Here is a 14735-nt window from a genome sequence, read left to right on the forward strand (position 1 = left end):
TTACCTGCTTTACGGATGGTCCCTCCAGATGAGAAAATACACTTCACACAGTAGTATATTTAAACCAAAAGAATGAGTTTACTTTAGGTGAACTCGAAGAAGACAAGCATAAGTTTAAATCATAAATGAGCAACTGTCAGACATTAACACAATATGATTTCGCAAGGGCCCTTGCGGGAATCAGTAATGACAATAATGAATAGGTCTAAGCTAAAGAATGGTACCATTCAATTAAACTAGTGTAGGCAATCTATGTTTGCGAGATCCCTCTAGGGGGCAATCCTGCGGAACAGCTAAGGAATGTCTCGAGACTAAGGTTCACGTTGCGGCTGGTTGGTGCACGTTAATTTATAATCCACAAATTGTAAACGATGAAAAGAAGTTAGTCAAACAAAGGATCCTGAACAACAACAATGGTAAACTGATCACTCGTCAGCGGCTGCGTCAGTCACTTGTATAATAACTATAGAGTTAAAGGGCCTCTAAGTCTCAGCTAGAGGCCCAACACGTGTCTCCGGCTTGTAGGGTGGCACTAAGTTAACTGTCTGGAAAAGGAGGATTGGAAGTTGAGCATGTGCTCTCTCACCCGACAGGCCCGATCCGCTTGAGTTCTCCTCAGAAGGCGCGGTGGTAAATCACTGCTTCACAGCACAAGGATCCCGGATGAGGGTTTTCCACTGCTTCAGTTGTCAGCTGGGTTGCCTTTCCGATCTTCCGGAAAACACAGGCTGGATACTGGAGTCTTGCTTCCTTCTGAATGGCTGGTCTCTCGGTGGATTTAGGCCCAGGCTTAAGGCCTAACAGCACGGCTGTGCTGTAGTCAGCAGCTCCGCAGAGGAGAAGAAGCAGGTCCCGAGAGAGAGAGATCAGCCACTTCCTTTCCTTAAGTAACCTCCCCCATAAGTCTGTGCGGAGGTGTCACATGTTCCAATAACACAGGGCATTGTGGGATGTGTAGTCTGTTTCTCCTAGGAGTCAATGGAGTCCATATCTCCTGCTACTTGCAATCCCTACTGAATGTGATGTAGGTAGGAAAATGCTGTGCATGGGTTGTGGGGGAAGGAAATCATTTTCTATCTTTTTTCATCCCTTGTTACATATTAATGCTTATGCCTGTTCACATGCACTACAGTAATAACAGGCTGCATGTGTTTTTTCACAAGGCATATTTCCTAATCACTGCTGGCTGCAATTTCTTTTCACAGAGGTGCTTTTCAAATGGTGACAAGAGTGGAATGTGCCTGGACAAAGTATATCAGAACAGCAGCTTATAGTTTCCCTAGTGATAGCATGTGACAATGTGATTTACAGGTAGGAGATTGTGGGAAACAGGTGCAGTGTTGTCACCCAATAAGACAGTGTTCTCAGACAAAGTGCTTTATATTCATATTACCAGCTGTTATTTGTATAAAAGCTTATATGACATTTTAGTGATTGAGTTTACATCTACATTAACAAACTATACTTGAGTTCTTTAAATTGCAGTGTTGGGGAACATTTATTATGTGTCCTGGCTATGTGCACAGATCTGTGCAACAAAAAATCATTTTAAAGGACAACATCTATCTGTAACAACTGATTGGTTGCTAGCTCTTCAATTGTCAACATCTTGGGTACATTTTTTCTATTAATTTAAATATTATATTAATATTAATATTAATTTAAATGAAACAACTTGGCACCCGTAGCACTGCACACATCCTCACCCCAGGTACACTGCAACCATCTGCCAAATGCACACATGTTTTCAAAAATATCAGAGCTATTGTCTTTAGGCATGGTTTGGTGAAAGATGGGCCAGCACCAGGACTATACATGAACATAAGTAGATAGAATGGTCTAAAATGTGGAAACACAATCAAAGCAGGTGTTTTTCTACAGTGGAAATTCAAGTGTATCATCTCAGAGATCAATGATAAAGAACTGAAGCAAACTGAAAAGGGAAAAGACTGGCCCACAGGGTAGGCATTTTGGTACACAAAATAATACACATAATAAAATTATTATGTTACACCCATAATAATAGTGCTGCCAAATGAAGGGGAGGGAGACCAGTGAACATTTGTTACCTGACCTCCCCTAGCTGAAATGAAACCGGAAGTGATTTACTGTTTCAGGTGAAAGTTTCCCTGGCTTTGTACTGGCAACCTGCACTCTGTTGGCTTCAATGGAAGGCAGGTGAGACATCAAACATCAAAATATCACAGATGTCTCATTAAAGAGAACCTGTCTTAAAGATATTATATCACATAGGGGACGTTTGTCTCATATGTACAAAAATGTTGCTTGCAATACACGTTGCATATCATTGTGCATGCTGGAGTTAGAGCAATAATTCTAGGCCAATATTTATGGTTAACTCTAAACTGATGACCTGTACAGGCATTTAAAGTGTCATATGGGGTACCAAAGTCCATTGTCGTTTTGCGGTCATGCACAAATTTAAAGCTTGAGATGTTGGTTATCTATTTACACAACTATATATTTTATATTTTACCAGCAAATTGGGTGGTCTTGTATGGTTGTATGCCCTAAAATTAACTTGTGTATTTTTTACTGAATTTTTGAGTTTGAAAAACCATGTGACATAAAAAATTGGAACTACCATAATTTTATTTACCAGGGTGTCTGCGTTCTGGAAAATATATAACATTGGGGAGTTGTACCTAATCTTCAGGCCTACAATTATTTATTAAATCGTGTGCACATTTTTTTTTTAAATGTGTTAATGCTGCACCTCACCAAGGTATCTTCAACAAGTGGACCAGGAGGTTTTATGAATCATTGAACTATTGACCTCATAATCTTACTTTAATACTTTGTGTCCTACTTAGCGGCAAAGTGTTATGATTTGTGAAAATGTTACTACCTTTTACATGATATATTATATCACATATATATGTACTGTATATTTATGTCTACAGACAGGTAGGAGAACATCTTTTTTTTTGCTGACTTTATAAATTCTTTATAAACAGCAAAATGTGAGAGTATCCACTAAAACTGCACAACCTGTGACCTATGATGCTTACATTTTTATTTGAATTGAATGAGAATAATTAAGAATAGATTTGAGAATGTGAATATTATCCATGTGGTCCCTTTACAGGCAGTCCCCAGGTTACAAACAAGATAGGGACTGTAAGTTTGTTCTTAAAGGGGTTGTAAAGGTTTGTTTTTAATTTTCGAAATAGGTTCCTTTAAGCTAGTTCATTGTTGGTATCACTAACCTTTTCCTTCGTTATCCCTTCTAAATGTTTTTTTTCTTTGTTTTCTTTGTCTGAATTTCTCGCTTCCTGTTCCTCCTCAGTAAGATGTTCTGGCTGACTAACCCCCGCTCGGATGATGGGGGCAAGCTTACTAAGGAGAAACAGGACGTGAGAAATTCAGTCAAAGAAAAAAAACATTTAGAAGGGAAATCGAAGGAAAAGGTAAGTGAACCAACAATGCACTAGCTTAAAGGAATCTATTTAGAAAATAAAAACTAACCTTTACAACCCCTTTGAGTTGAATTTGTAAGTCGGAACAGGTACATTTTTAAAGTGTATCTTTTTGGATAGCATAGGGAAGGGTTATTGCCCCTGTAACATTTGTTTTGCTGTCTGTGCCTCTGTTCAGAAATTTCACCTCACTTCCTGTCCCAATGACAATTGGATTTTGAAAATTTGGGATTATTAGGGAAACATGGACTGGTGATAAAGCATCAGTGGAGACACCATTTTCCCATATTAACTCTTACAGGAGAAAATTTCCCTTCCTAGGGGTAGATGTCCCCTCACTTCCTGTTGTCTCCCTTCGTTTGTAAGTAGGAGTCGTTTGTAAGTTGGATGTTTGTAAGTAGGGGACCGCCTGTATGCTGCACTTTACTTTGGTGTTATATGGATGTACATGCCTGGCTCTGTGGCAGGTGGGACCCATCACTTGGCTAACTGGAGCTATCATGTTTGCTACCGTAACAAATGTCGTTTTTACACTGAGAATAGTCAATATTGAAAAGACAAGATTTACATTGTAAAACATAATTGTTATCCATAATGTCAAAAAGATTCCCTCGCCTTTGCAAATGGAGCTATCATGCTTTGTATTAACATGACAATACATCTTTCCCTGTATAACCATCCGGAGCATAAGTAAGAGAAGAATGTTCACTTAGACCACTAGAGTTACATATTGTACATAAGATGCAGATGCATTAAAATGCTTTGTAGCATTTTGGTTGTAGATATCAATATGCACTTATATTGCATAGATATTTTCTTTTGCATTAGTAACAAAAAATGATTTGTCTGGACCATCAGGTTAAGGTATTTTGGATGTACATGTATGTATTTTTTTTTTTAAATGCCTTATGGCAATATAGCAGCCGGTATCAAAATGTGCCTCTGCCATGTTTAAAAAACATACTTTTTTAATAGCAAACAACCTCCTGCAAAGTCAACTCTTTTCCTGAAAGTCATAGCTATTTTATAATCTCTGAGTCATTAGATAACAGATAGAACTCCACACTTAGTGGTTTCAAATGTTTATGGTCTGCAATTCATTCTTAATGAGCTCTCTCCATGTCTTTATTCTTCTTCACACCCTCCTGCTGGGAAATGTCTTACTCTGCCTTGGCTTTTGTTAATGATTCCACAATCATTTCAGAGTCATTTCTTCTGCCTCATGTGATTCTGACACTGCAGAAGAGCCAGGCTCTGCAGCCTCACAGTTGGAAATATAACCTTTAATGTATTAATTTCTCTTGCTCAAAACAATTTAACCTCTGTCTTGGTTTTGTGATTGCTAAGTGTTCCAATTAAATGCCTCTTTCATTTTTTTGTCCTGGAGGGCCTGATCTTACCACTATTATGTTTAACATATCCTACCTAGTAAATGATGAGCACTCCAGGACCCCTCAAGTATTCTTCTTCCATATCAATCTATTATCTATCTCAGGAGTGTCTGTCATGCTTCCGAAACAAAAACAGGCTTAATTAAAGCATTCTAAACACTGCATCGTAAGTGAGGAAGTATACAATTATGAACAAGGAAATGGCATGGCAGGGAAGTGATTGCTTTTCATTTTCAATGGCAGTAAGCAGTTTCTTATTTGAAATGTTAAAGCTTCCACATCAGAGTGAGAACGATGTCAAGAGTGTGAAAATTCATCATGCAGACATAATATTATGCTGTTGTCATATGTTCTTTGCTGACAGCTCCTGCATTGTACTGTAAACTTTCCTAATAAGCCTTAAATATTTTGAAAAATTGGTTATGAATTATGAACATACTTGCTAATCCTCTGTCAAGATGGCACGACTAGGAGGGAAAATATCCTGTTTATTTTTAGCCATAAATTTGATAAATTCAGACATACTAAAAGCAAATCAAGTATTCGCATGTTCTGTCATTGCATGCAATAAACCAGATCAGCCCAAGTCTTCCATATTTATCAGTAAACACTACATTTTAATCACATAATAACAAGCGGGAGCTGGTTGTACAATAAAAGCACATGATTTTAGGCCACCTAAGGCAAAAAAAAAAAGTTAAATGATTTTTTTTGTCAAACTGCATCCTTCAGAGATATAAAAATATAAAAATAAGCAATGTACAGTAATCTATTTGTGGTTTTGGCACATCTACAGTGCCTTGAAAAATATCCATACCCCTTGAAATTTTCCACATTTTGTCATATTACAACCAAAAATATAAATGTATTTTATTGGGATTTTATGTGAAAGACCAACACAAAGTGGCACATAATTGTGAGGTGGAAGGAGAATGATAAATGGTTTTCATTTTTTTTTATAAATAAACATCTGAAATGTGTGGTGTGCTTTTGTATTCAGCCCCCCTGAGACAAAACTTTGAAGAACCACCTTCCGCTGCAATTAAAGCTGCAAATCTTTTTGGGGATGTCTCTATCAACTTTGCGCATCTAGAGGGGGTACATTTTTGCCCATTCGTCCTTGCAAAATAGCTCATGCTCTGTCAGATTGGATGGAATGCTTCTGTGAACAGCAATTTTCAAGTCTTGTCACAGATTCTCAATTGGATTTAGGTCAGGACTTTGACTGGGCCATTCTAACACATAAATATGCTTTGATTTAAACCACTTCATTGTAACTCACTAGGCCAAAAAGTTCAACTTTGGTCTCAACTGACTAGAGCACCTTCTTCCACATGTTTGCTGTGTCCTCCACATGGCTTCTCGCAAACTGCAAAGGGGACTTCTTATGGCTTTATTTCAACAATGGCTTTCTGCTTGCCACTCTTCCATAAAGGCCAGATTTGTGGAGTTCACGACTACCGGTACTTGTTTTCCTGTGGACAGATTTTCCTACCTGAGCTGTAGATCTCTGCAGCTCCTCCAGAGTTGCCATGGGCCTGTTGGCTGCTTCTCTGATTAATGCTCTCCTTACCCAGTCTGTCAGTTTAGGTGGATGGCCATGTCTTGGTAGGTTTGCAGTTGTGCCATACTCTTTTCATTTTCAGATGATGGATTGAACAGTTCTCCGTGAGATGTTTAAAGCTTGGGATATTTTTTTATACCCTAACCCAGCTTTAAACTTCTCTACAACTTTAACCCTGACCTGTCTGGTGTGTTCCTTGGCCTTCATGATGATGTTTTTTCACTAAGGTTCTCTAGAAAACCTATGAGGGCTTCAAATAACAGCTGTATTTATACTGAGATTTAATTATACACAGGTAGACTCTCTTTAATAACTAGGTGACTTCTGAAGGAAATTGGTTCCACTAGATTTTAGTTAGGGGTATCAGATTAAAGGAGGCTGAATATAAATGCATGCCACACCTTTTAGATATTTATTTGTAAAACATTTTAAAAACCATTTATCATTTTCCTTCCACTTCACAATTATGTGCCACTTTGTGATGGTCTATCCCATGAAATCACAATAAAATACATTTACGTTTTTGGTTGTAGCATGACAAAATTTTGAAAATTTCAATGAGTATGAATACTTTTTTAAGGCCCTGTATATTGCATTCGGAAATATATATATATTTTTAATACAAACTAATGAATGTTATATAGAACATTAATACTAAACAAGAACTTTGGCAAAAAGCTTTGAGTTAAAATGAGTTAGCTGACTGTATAGCTCCGACAGGTTCTCTCTGCTTCATTGTAATCCACAAGTTTTAGAACTTTGTTGCAGGTTTTCTGGACTGTGTTGCAACTTAAAGTGATAATAAACAGAGAAGTGTTAATTGCCATGATTCATTCACACTCATTCACATGACTACCTTTTTCCTGCAGTGGTGTTGTGTGGCCACACGATCTTTCCTTGTTCTTTGGCATCTGCAGGTAAAAATCTTTGGGAGGGGCTTCTAATACTCTGATGATGTATGCTCTCTAAAGTATGAGTCTGTGCCTGACAAACCCTGATTGGGGCTGTGCCAGTCACATGACTAAAAAAAAGACAGTTTCAGAAGAGCAATTCAAATTAGATTATAAATATTGAAAACGGTTTAATAGCTCCCTAGAAATCTTTATTGAACATCAAATGTGTATTTTTTATGTATTGACATGGTGTAGGCAGAGTCAAAGATGGTTGACAACAGCACAGCAATTATATTTGATACAGGTATTAGCAATTCAATTTGATAAATTAAATACTAATTTATATACATAATTAAGTTTGTTATGAGTTTCTTAGTCAATGTAATCAATCAAGATACTATATCCAGCCCTTATGTTCCAATGTTTTTTTTATTAGAAAAAATAAAATGATATTAACAGACAAGAAGCGTATCTAGTCATTGTACAATCATAATAGCAAATGAGATTTCAATATCAAGGGCCCTGACGTCTAAAACTCCTAGTTGGAATATCATGAAAACATTGGTAAAAGAAAAACAAAAATAGAATAAATAATCTAATAGAGATCACATAGACTAGCAACAAACAATTCTTTCCCTCAACTTCGGGTCGATCGTTGACCGACAACGATCGCACAATGCGTAGAAGGCAGGAAAGAGGACGTCAAAGCCCAGCAAACCCTGCATGGGCTACCTCCGGTCATGTTAATAACAATATACAAAGGCAATAAGGACAGAGAAGTCCAAGAAAGAAAATAAGATATAAAGGAAAGAATTAGAAAGGAAAGAGAAAAAGAAGAGAAAAGTAAGAAGTGAAGGGGGAGGAACCACGAATCGGCATTTCCAAGCTATAGGACTGAAAGTTATAACTAAGTCCCACGCACACTAGTATCATTAGTGAGGTAACCAATCCAAGGATCCCACACCTGATGAAAAAATTTCATTCTGTCTTGTGTTAGGGCCGACAACCTCTCATTTAACATCAGCCAGGATAATTTGCCCTTAAGCTGTTCAAATGGGAGAGCAGCTGACCTCCAATTTCTGGCAATGGTGATCTTGGCCGAAATAAAAATAAATGTCAGTAGTCGCCTGCCAGATTTAGGGGCCTCAACCCCCCCACTTCCCAACAGCGCCTGCTTCGCCGACTTGGGCAGGTTTATCCGGGTGAGGGAGTAAATAAAGTTGTACACCCTGATCCAGAACCTCCTCACCTTGGGGCATGTCCACCAGATGTGATAAATAGTACCAAACTGACCACATCCCCTAAAGCAGTACGGAGTAGCTCCTGGCACGAAAGTTGCCAGCCTAGCTGGCACCATGTACCAACGGAGCAAAACCTTATAATTGGCTTCAATTATAGAAGTATTGATGAGAGATCGGGAAGCCATCTCTGCCATTTCACACCAGTCTTCTAGTTCAATGGTTTCCTGCAAATCGGTTTCCCACTGGACCATATAGCTCAACTTAGCCGCTACATACGACAATATGGAATATACCACTGATATGTGGCCTTTAATCTTGTCGTACTGTCTACATAATTGTTCCATGGGTGTAGAGGTAGATAAGTCACCCTTACGGGCCAAAGTCCGTATGTAGTGGGTAAGCTGAGTGAACCTATAACCTTCTGTTGGAGGCATATGGTATTTGTCAATCATAACCCTCTCGGACAACATACCCTTATGATCGCACAAATCTGCTATCCGCATAAGACCTTTATTAGTCCACCAATTAAATGCTTGGGGGGTGAGACCCGGGGTGAAAGTTTTGTTCTGCAAAAAAGGCGCCAACGGGGTATGGGGTGACCTAAATTTGTGAGTTCTGGAAAGTCTATCCCAGATGTCTAAAGACAATGACAAAGTATTGCACAGGATGGCCGGCCTCTCCTTAGTTGGGAGCCACATAAGGTGGGAAATTGGACTGGGGCGACATGAGTGAGATTCCATGATCATCCAGATAGCCTGTGGCCTCTGAGAATGGAATCTCGATAATTGTGCCACCTGTGCGGCGTAAAAATATTTAAGCAAATCTGGTAGTCCGAGACCACCTTTCCGCCTTGGCGTATATAGAGTGCCCCTGTTCACCCTAGGTCTCTTGTCCCCCCAAATAAACTGTAAGATTCTACGTTGGAACTGCTTAAGGTCGTTACGGGGTAATGATATAGGTAAAGTGCGGTAAAAGTACAATAATCGAGGTAGAACGTTCATCTTTGTAGAGTGTAATCTGCCAAACCACGATGGGGGATGCAACTGCCACCTTGCTAAATCGTCTGTCAATCGTTTAAAGAGGCCTGGGTAGTTGCTTTTATATAGCTGGCTAATGGAGGAAGTCAAGTGTATGCCTAAATAGGAGAGAGCGTGCGGTTCCCATTTAAATTGAAAGCATTGTTCAAGTGTCTCCTGGATATTACTAGGTAACGATAAATTTAGAGCCCTAGATTTACTGTGGTTGATTTCTAATCATGTATATCCAGCCCTTAAAGTGTTTAGCAATAAGAGAATATGTAGGAGGAAGATAGATTTACCATTGTGCAAATGGCCACATGTTTGCACTCTACACAAAACAAATGTTTTAGTGGCTTTGTGAGTATGCACACTCCGTTATATAGCATGTAATGAGAGTTTTTTTATAATCTGGGTTTAACCTCCCTGGCGGTATGATTCTTTCCGAAAAAACATGCTGAAAGCGGTACCATTATTTGCAAGGAAATTTGGCGTTTTATATTGTAGGTCTGTAATTTTTAGAAATAACTCACTTAAATCTGACCAAACAAGCTTCTAATAGGCATCCCGGGTATGACATTTTTTTAAAAACAAAATTATAAATTATAATATAATAAATAATTATAAATAATTATAACAAATAATAATATAATTATAATAAAAATTATTCAATAATGTAATCAAATTAAAATCACTGAAATTTGCTCAGTTGCAGAATTGTTGCTGTCATTATTTTTTTTTTTTATGACGAATTTCCCCACAAATCGCTATCGCACAATTCTGCAAGTGATTATAATTTATTATCGCTGTTTTTTAGCTGATCTAAAACTATTTTTGACATAAAGGGACACTTTTGGTTGCTATGGACAATCTACAGTTTGCAGGGAGAAAGAAACGTTTTTATTATATAAAATGACATGCATGACACAGGACAGACCACTAGGGACAGGGGGGGTGTGTTTTTTTTACATACAGTACTGTAATCTATAAGATTACAGTATACTGTATGTAAGGTGTTTGTTTACGTTTTTGAATTTGGCGCCGTTCTCCGTCCCCGTGCGTCGTAACGTCGCAGGGAACGGAGATCGGCGTCACACGGAGGCACTATGTGAATCGAGCGAGGTCCCGCTCGCTCACACAGCGCGGTGGCATCGCTGGATCCAGGGACAAGGTAAGTAAAAAGTGCCTGTGGATCTAGCGAGGCAAGCCCGAGACTGACTCGGGGTTTCCGATCGTAGCAGGAAAATCTAACCCCGAGTCAGTCTCGGGAAGACCGCCAGGCAGGTTAATGACACTTTAGAGCACCACTAAGTCATATAACCTGCAGTTGTAATACTGTTGTGTAGCTGAAATCTATTTTTTTTTTCTGTTCATGGTAAAACCTCAAAAAAAGATGTTTATCCAAATGTTTATTTTGTGTTGGATAGCACAGAGATGGATTTTTATTGCTGCCCATGTCTTTAGGTCTTTATTTGGGCAATTTTGCCTCATTTTCTTTCAGGACAGGTGACAGAAAATATCTACAACAGAAGCATAGACAAAAACATAATCTTGGTAGAGCACTGTGCCCTTCTAGTACAGTGACAACTGCTTTTACTGGTCTTTATGAAGGATTATGAAGAAGAATCTCCCCAGTGGTGTCACAGGCAGAAATATAGACATAACAGAAATTGCAACTCTACTCTACTATATAGCTTAGTAGCTATAACCATAATTAGATATCCAAGAGTAGCCCTATAGCATGGCTTAACATTCATCCAGTTCTTAAAGGACTTTTCCTTGGTACCATAGTTTTTGGTATCTGGTAGACATGTGCATTTATTTTCGTCCAAATGCATTTTCGTCCAAATTTTTGATATTTTCGTTATAGTTTTAACAAACGAAAACGAACGCACAGAATACAAAAATCGAAATATACGACATAAATAAATGCTTTATTTTCATTTTCGTTGGTCTATTTGTGCCTAACCTTAACTCTATTAGTCCAAGATTATTCTACATAGAGAGAAAAGATTTGACATTATAGAGAGAAAAGATTCGACATTATAGAGAGGAAGGATCACTGCTGGAATTGGGTGGGGGAAGTAAAATAAAAATAATGATGATGATGAATGTTATTGGCTGATTGTAACCAAAGAGGAGGAGCAGTAAAATAGCTAGAACTAACTTGACAATTCAACATGAACGATGAAGATTAGACAAAGCATCGAAAAACTTTTAATCTGTCATTGAAGGCTGATGGTATCTGTTGATAGTTCTAAGAAGATTCGACGGAGCAGCTAAACTGTACGATGCTGCAATCATACATTTCCGGTCATATGCTTGGCCCATAGGCTAAAGAAAAATTATATTGTTGGTTGACTAGTAATAATAATTAATAAATATAATTATTACTAGTGTCATACAACATTAGAATTCTACTATAGCTTGTAGGTGGAACGTTCGACCGGAAAAGTATGATTGAAGCGTCGTACAGTTTCGCTGCTCCGTCGAATCTTCTTTGAACATTCGACAGACAGTCAGACACCATAAGCCTTCAATGACAGATTCAACCTTAATTCGTTGGGATTTTTGGACGAATGCAATTTCCAACGAAAAACTAAATGAATAAAAACTAATTTCGGGAGTAACTAAATGAAAAGATTTTTTGGACGAAAACGAAAATCCGAAACGAAATATTTCAGTGTGCACAAGTCTAGTATCTGGATCCTTCAAAGCCAAAAACAAGTGAAAATAAAAGCATGCATTAGCATTTCATTGCCATTTTTTTTACACTCCATTATCGGAATGCAGGTGGAGGTCTGGAGGCATAGTGGGCATAACAATTTACTTTGTGATTACAATGACTTTACCTATTTTCCCATTGCTGACTGAGAGATATGTATCTGCTTTCAGCTCAGGGCACTTACTTTGTGTGCCCAAGTTCATCATGAATAAACCATGAAGAGTTGCCAGTAATTAAATGTTATATACAGGATTGTTTGATGTGATTATTTTCTAATCATCCCAATAACCAGACTTACTTGCTGACAATGAGGAATGGGAAGGATGACAAATATCAGAGCTGCCCCTGCTCTGTCTACTACCCCAGCTTCATTATCAGGCCCATTTTAAAAATATCCCAGATATGCACATATAACATTGTCATGCTTAGTGCACTGCTATCATATCAACTTCTACATTAGTCCGTAAATCAATGAAGCAGCCTGGTAGAGCTGGAAGGAATTAGGAACCTCTGCCACCTTGTAAGCAAATTTACCAAAAAGAGCACTTTATTTGTTTTGTCAGTGTCACAAGAATGTTTTCAGGATGTCATGTCATTTAGCCTAAAGACTAGTTGTTTTTAGTATATCAGTAGCCAAATTGTGCAGATATTCCGTGCGTTGAAAATTAATCATAGTAATCTGAATTTAATATGTATAATAAATTGTATTATGATCAGCTATTTGTAATGGTAAGGCTAGAGACCCTTATGTTTAAGGGTCAGGTTGACTGCATTTAGGAGATGGAATGAAGATCAGCTTTGTGAATCTGTTACTAATGCATTTAAAATTTGAAGTTAAGTTTTAGAAGCTAAAATTAAGGTTAGTGCCCGTCCACACTACAGCGACTTGGGATCCGACTTGTGTCGCCCCAAGTCACGCGACATGAGAAATTACATTAAAGTGAATGAGATCGGTCGGCAAAGGCAGAACAGGGGGATGGCTTTGTAAACAAGGCATTCCCCTATTCTGCCTAGTGACACTGTCACTGATGGCTGTTCCTCGTGAACTGGAACGGTCATCAGTGACATGTCACTTGTAGCCACGCCCCATAACAGTAAGAATCACTCCCTTAAGTACTGACTTAACCCCTGCAAAAATGTGTCAAAGGTGTCCGATGTGTCCGCCATAAAGTTGCAGTCACAATAAAAATCACTGATCTCCATCATTACTAGTAAAAAAATTAAGGAGAAACATGCATACTTGAAAGACACTCATCCATATATAGTTAAAAGGAAACAAGATGAAGGATACAGGTAAGGAGGAGCGGCCCTGTTTTTTAATTGCTTACTTTTTCTTGGTCTGGTATTTTAATCATTGCAATAGTTTCTGTGATTTAATGTTAATTATATGTAATAATAAAAATGGTGTATTTTTTTTTATTTGATATTGACATATTTTGCAGGAGACATGCACTTGTTTATATACAGTATAAGACAAATACTTTGAATCTAAAGTAAGGAATATTAGGTAGTACAGTATGCTTGAGTTTTATTTTTTTCTTGGTGCATTCAAGATCTAATTTTCACAGGTTAATGATTCATTTTTAGTGTTGGGGAATTTAGGTGTAAAGAGGCCATTTTTGAAGTTATGGAAACACTTTTAATGTAATGGTGAGTTAAAGATAATGACATGATGGTTAGTGTTTTTTATATATTTTTTTTATATATTTTTTCCATGTCAGAGCTGAATGTCAGGCTGTAAAGCCATCTCCCAGCTAGGCTTAGGGTTGTTAACAGACGCTCAAAATTCCTGTATGTAACAATGATGCTGCAAGGAATAAAACAAAATAAATAACTAGGGACATTATTAATTGGTCGATGTAACTCACTCTTTCAAAAATCTAGAATTATTGGCCCAGATCTCCAACAAGAAATAAGTCAATCTTTATAGGGACCTCATAGCTTGATACTGGACAGACATTTCAGTTCTGGCAGAATGGGATTACTGTACATCCAATAAATGCACACATATCTGTTTCTACCAGTAAAGACTCCACTTTTAGAACATTTTAAAATTGATCTAGACTGTGACAGACATAACCGGAACAGGGGATTTTGGAGGGGACTGCAGGGTCGCCTCTTGCCTACTGACTATGGGATTGATTTGGAGGGGCTCTATTCTATGGGAGGTGTGTGCCTGGGGTACGTTTGGAGTGGTTTTGCTTCGGATTCGGGTCCAGGTCTCCCTGAAACACACAAACTCTGGGAACTTAGGACCTGAATTTTGGGCTCCTGTGTTTTGTTGGGAGTATGGAATCAACAGCCCAAGCCAGTCTTGACTGCTTCAACCCCCTCCTAGACTGAGAGGTTTAACAGCAGAAGATTATAATCAGTTCAAACAACCTGATGATGGTGTCTTCTGCTGCTTTGTTTAAATCTGTTTTTAAGGTGTCTTTCTCTCATTGTATAATTTTCCCATTGTGTGC

Source organism: Rana temporaria, chromosome 5, assembly GCF_905171775.1.
Source record: "Rana temporaria chromosome 5, aRanTem1.1, whole genome shotgun sequence".
Classification (NCBI taxonomy): domain Eukaryota; kingdom Metazoa; phylum Chordata; class Amphibia; order Anura; family Ranidae; genus Rana; species Rana temporaria.